The sequence below is a fragment of the Falco peregrinus genome, chromosome W, assembly GCF_023634155.1.
Source record: "Falco peregrinus isolate bFalPer1 chromosome W, bFalPer1.pri, whole genome shotgun sequence".
NCBI lineage: Eukaryota > Metazoa > Chordata > Aves > Falconiformes > Falconidae > Falco > Falco peregrinus.
In genome coordinates, this window is record NC_073743.1 from 5,375,428 (window position 1) to 5,381,427 (window position 6,000).

The window sequence follows — 6,000 nt, forward strand, 5'->3', positions numbered from 1 at the left end:
TTATAAAGTAGGTATGTTTATTGCGCGCAGATGCACGGGGGATCGCTCCTCCACAAGCGTGCATACCCGAAGTGACGAACCATCTCACATTTATACAATGAACAAATGAATATTCAATTAACGCCTATACATATTTGTTACCTAAACCCCGCTTCGTATGTTAATTAGCTTATCAGTCCGTTTCCTGGAATGTGGTGGTCTTGCAGGTTTGTAGGTGATTCATGTTCTTGTGACCATCCGATCTTCTTCAGGTGATTCATGTCCTTGTGACCACCCGATCTTCTTCAGGTGATTGTGACCACCCAATCTTTTCCAGCAAGGAGACTTAGCACTCCCTCCCTATAGATAGCATTTGAATGTCTCTCATCTTTTCTTATTCTCTTTTAAATAGCCCCTTTGTTAGAGGAAGAAGGGCAGGCGTCTCCCCTTTGTTAGAGGAAGAGGGGCAGGCGTCTCCCCGTCTCCCCTTTGTTAGAGGAAGAGGGGCAGGTGTCTCCTCAAAACTGTGGTTGTCACCGCACCCATGACTAGTCACCATACCCACATTCCTTAAGCAGACACATACAATCACAATCCATGTCCATTATCCCCATTTCACATTATTTCTCCATATCAACACAAGCGTGAAGACTTTGATAGGATGTGTTACGTGAATCTGAGTGACCACTGTGAATTAATTTACAAAAGTATACAAAACTCAAAAGCCTTAAAACAAAGATCTGCAACAGAGCCACGGGCGGGTTGCCTTTGGTCTCTTCTCATGGCTGGGAAACTTTGGGCCATGACTCAAAAGTATTACAGGATTTATTATAATTATCTTTAACCACCTTATTGATGTTTGCCTTATGTCTCCCATGCCTTTTCTTTTCTGTATTCAGTGTTTAGTTGATTGTAAAATAAAGCAGGTCATGGTCACCCAGCTACACACCCCCTTTGCCTCATCGCAATTAACAAGCAAAAAAGAGGACAGAGAATGTCTGAAGAGAGAGATAGGAGGGGAAACTGGAGAATATTTGACCTAACAAGAGATGAGAGAACAGCTGGGTATTGTGAAGGAGACTAGGAAAGATAAACATGGTTATCTAGTGTCTAATAGGTGTCTGCATGCTTGTAGTGATATATAGCTATGTAACTACATGAATGATTCCTGCCCTGAGCCTGGTGGAGCATACAGCTGCGGTTTGTGTCCGGGCTCAGAGATGTAAATAGGGGCTTCTCTGTTATGGTAAAGTGTCTCTCTTTGCATAAAAAAGAGAGGGAATGAAGGGAATGACCCCAGAGGTATGTTCAGAGAAGGCATGCGATGTTTCGAAATTTTTGACTGAACCAGTTCTTGTTTGGTGTGCCCTTCCACCTATGTATAATGTTAATCCAAAAGAAGATGATATTGTTTACACTTTGAATGTTGATAATTGTCTTTCTGTAGATGCTTATGTAGTAGGAGGCTATGATGGGAACATGTCGCAGCGGTTCTTCTCTTATCCAGAGTAACAGCAGGGAAAGCATTAAAGAGTTAAATCACCTTGTTTGGTAGGCAGTTAAGCATGTGAGTCAAAATTGCCACTGCTTTTTGTTGTTGGTTCAAGGACACGGCTGTGAGGATTTGGATGGTATGTGCTGCGTGGATTTTAGGCACCCCATTGCAGCAACATGTTATTAAAATCTGAGAAAATTTCAGCCTTTTTGGCATCCATTCACTCAATTGGCAGTATTGTTTGTTTGCTGTTACCTTGGTTGCTGTCATGTTTGCAAGGGCCCTGCAGAACATGGCAAGCCTGGTACTAGCTGTTCAAAAACAAAAAGGGGAAATTGTAGAATTGTACGGAACAGAGACAGTGGGTTATTTTGACATTAATAATATGTCTCAGTTGGTTTTTTATTTGTTCTATTACTTATACCTTGTTTTTACTCGTTCGGTTTCAAAGGTTCTTTTTGTGCAACAGGAAGGGGGAGATGCAGGAGCAGTCTGGAAACTAGGACCATGCATGGCAATCAGTTAGCTGAGGGGAATGTGCTCGAGCTTGTCTAGACAACAATTAACATGATGAGACATGTTGACAGAGCACAGGGGAGTGGGAGACCGATGGCGCCAAGGATGGCGCCAAGGAAAGGTAACACCTTGCAGTTAATTGCTGGTAGTTAACCACCAATCAGGAACTGCCTAGTATGCAAGGCTTAGCTTCAAGGACCAATCTATTTAAAACGTGCAGCTTCTGAAAGTGTATAAAACCTCGTGCTTCTGTACAATAAATTGACATTTGCTTGCATCAAGCTGCGTCCCGTCTCTTCATTCACCGCACCCGAGGTGTGAGCCACCCCCTCTGCAGCCAGAGCTCCAGCAGAGCCGAGGGGCAGCTCTCCAGCCATGTGCCCCGTGGGGTCCCTCTGCAGAGCACAGGGGCTGAGAGCAGCTGCCCGGCAATGTTGGTGTGTGGGAGGTGGCGAGCACAGCTGGGCAAGGGCAACGCTGCCCTCAGTGCCCGGCACGCTTGCCCTGGCCTCTCTCAGCCGCACCCTCACTCTGTTTTGCCTCCTTTCTCCATTGTCTCTGTTATTTGTTACTGTTCTCTTGCTCTTGCTGTCAGGCTCTCTGGGGATGGGTGTTTCAGCTGCAGAGTCACACACTGATCTTGTGGGTCCATTCCTGCAGCTGTGTCCATGGGAACAAGTGTCCCAGCTTTCCTGCCACCTGGGGGGCTGTGGACAATGCCCTCTGTGGGGATGGGCATTGAGCTGGTTGTCCCTGAATTAGATGCTATATTTAGGGTCCTTTTGTACCTCCCTGACATTTGCTTCCAAGCAGTGAGTTGTCCTCCAGAATACAAACCTGTCCTCTTGCACCCTTTCTGATCTGAAAGCCCCACGGACAAGCGCAGGGATGCTGTGACAGAGAAAATGCTGTTGGGTGGGTGAAATGAGCCCTGTGTGTCCTTGGCTGCAAGCGGGGCGCTGAGACCTCAAGAAAGGGTGAGGGGTCTGTGGTGGGTCAGGCTGCTCTCAGCAGTGCCTGGTGGATTTTCAGGGTGCATGGAAGTGTGGTCACCCTCCACCTCAGGAAGGTGCAAGCCCAGAGACACTGGGAACCAGATGGACAGACCACCTCCCCGCACAGGCACTCACCCACAGGCAATCCTCTTGCCTCACAGAGCTCGCTGTGTTCCCCCTGAGGGCAGCAGCAATGCTGAGAGGTTCTGACATCCAAGAATACTCACCGACGGAGAGAGGGTAGAGATTTTAAACAAAAATTGAATATTCTCAAAGTGTCTTCACCATTCCCATTCTGTAGCCCTGGCAGTGCAGATGCTGACAGGCATTTCTACTCTGGCACAGGTTTCACATGACAAAGTTGGTATCAGGACTGGTCCCTTCCCCCCCCCCCCCCCCTCCCCCCACTTCTGCAGAGTGGGGCTGACTGATCAAGAGCCCATGGGCACATGCCCTGCTCTTCATCGCCCACAGGACCAGCACCAAGCAAGGCTCCAGCCACACAGCTGAAGGAAGGTCTGCTAGGAAGGTCTGCTAGGAAGAGTAAAGGATGTCTGGGTGTGAAAAGGGGCAGGGGAATGGTCTGTGGGAAATGGTGTTGATTTTGCTCAAGGAAGTCTCCCTTCACTTGTCACTGTCTTTTTTTCCCTGTGACAGGTTCCCATGCCCAGAGGCACCAGATGTCCAACAGCAGCTCCATCACCCACTTCCTCCTCCTGGCATTTGCAGACACATGGGAGCTGCAGCTCTTATCCTTCTGGCTCTTCCTGGGCATCTACATGGCTGCCCTCATGGCCAACGGCCTCATCATCACCGTTGTAGCCTGTTACCAAATCCTTCATACCCCCATGTACTTCTTCCTCCTCAACCTGTCTGTCCTTGACCTGGGCTCCATCTCCAGCACTGTCCCCAAAGCCATGGCCAACTCCCTCTGGGACACCAGGGACATCTCCTATGCAGGATGTGTGGCACAGGTCTTCTTGATTGTCTTTTTCCTTTCAGCAGAGTATTCTCTCCTCACCGTCATGGCCTATGACCGCTACGTGGCCATCTGCCAGCCCCTGCACTATGGGACCCTGCTGGGCAGCAGAGCTTGTGTCCACATGGCAGCAGCTGCCTGGGCCAGTGGGTTTCTCTACGCTGCGCTGCACATGTCCAATACACTGTCACTGCCACTCTGCCAAGGCAATGCCCTGGGACAGTTCTTCTGTGAAATCCCACAGATCCTCAAGCTCTCCTGCTTACACACCTACGTCAGGGAAGTGGGGCTTATTGTGCTTGTTACTTGTCTAGGCTTTGGTTGTTTTGTTTCCGTTCTGCTGTCCTATGTGCAGATCTTCAGGGCTGTGCTGAGGATCCCCTCTGAGCGGGGACGGCACAAAGCCTTTTCCACATGCCTCCCTCACCTGGCCGTCATCTCCCTTTTTGTCAGCACTGCCATATCTGCCTAACAGAAGCTCCCCTCCACCTCTTCCCCATCCCTGGACCTGAGGGTGTCAGTCCCGTACTCAGTGGTGCCTCCAGCAGCGAACCCTGTCATCTACAGCATGAGGAACCAGGACCTCAAGGGTGCACTGAAGAAACTGAGGCAGGCAGGTGTCTCTCAGCAGACATAAACTGTTTACATATATACAGAAGGAACTTTTAATTAATGTGTGGAACCTCCTGTGCTATTAGCATTCTATCTGAGACAGTCCTGTTTGTCCCAGTATGTCTGCATCCACTCCACTTCCTGAAAGGCAGGAGTCCAGACTGTCTAACCCAGCAGCCTTTAAACATGTGTCTTCGAGGATGATGCACCTGGATTTCTGTTTCACATCTCTGTAATAAAAGGCCGTTTTCTCAGTGCCCATGTCTGGCGGTTTGGCTCTTCTTCCAAAGGTGAGCTCAGGAACAGGCTGAAGAAATTGCCCCCAGGAGTGTGCTGCTGGGCTTGGGTTCCCCATGGCTCAGGGGAGGAGGGCATGGGGCAATGCACTAGGGAATGGGTCTGTGTTGAGCCTTCGCGTGTGGGTGCCCAGTGCCCATGGGAATGGTGGGTGACTGCAGGAGCAGGCTGCAAACTAGGACCATGCATGGCAATCAGTTAGCTGAGGGGAGTGTGCTCGAGCTTGTCTAGACAGCAATCAACATGATGAGCTTGTCTAGACAGCAATTAACATGATGAGGCATGTTTGCAGAGCACAGGGGAGCGGGAAATGGATGGCGCCAAAGTTGGCGCCAAGGAAAGGCAACACCTTGCTGTTAATTAGCCGCCAATCAGGGATTGCCTAGTATGCAAGGCTTAGCCTCAAGAACCAATTAGTTTAAAACGCGCAGCCTTTGAAAGTGTAAATAAAGTCGTGCTCCTGTACAATAAACCGACATTTGCTTGCATCAAGCTGTGTCCCGTCTCCTCATTTGCCGCAGGTGACCAACAGGGATGTGCCTGGGACCATCTCCCTGGGCTTTCAGGCACCGCTGCCCTGCACAGCAGCACCGCCTGCTCAGGGCCATGCCTGAGACCACATCCCTGGGCAAGAGCAGGTGTCTCTCTGCACGCCCCAGCTGGGGCAGGCTGCTGTGTCCCTGGTGCACCAGGAGGTGCCTGGGGAGCCCCCAGGCCAGCAGTCTAGTGCTGGGGACAGGGACTGGCCCGGAGGGGCTGCTGGGAGTGGGCAATCAGGGTCTGTGTGAGAGAAGAGCAGCAGACAGAGGGGGACACTGGCCTCTGTCCCCTCATGCCATGGGTGGTGCCAGCCCTGGGGCTGACTGGCAGGATGAGACCCCTCTCTGCCCACCAGCATCTCCTGTGCCCTTGTGATGGTCTATGGCCATGGGGTGAGTGCCCAGAGCTCTGCAGCCCCCTTTGGGTGGGCAATTGCATGGGGCCAGCCCAGCGTGGGCTGCTGTGTCTGCCTGGGCAGGGGAGAGGGCAGGGGAGGTGGGCAGAGCTGGGGGGGGGGGCTGGGCTGGGAAGGGCCTGGGAGAGGGAAACACCAGTGTAGAGCTCAGCTGTGTGAGTGTGCATGGTGG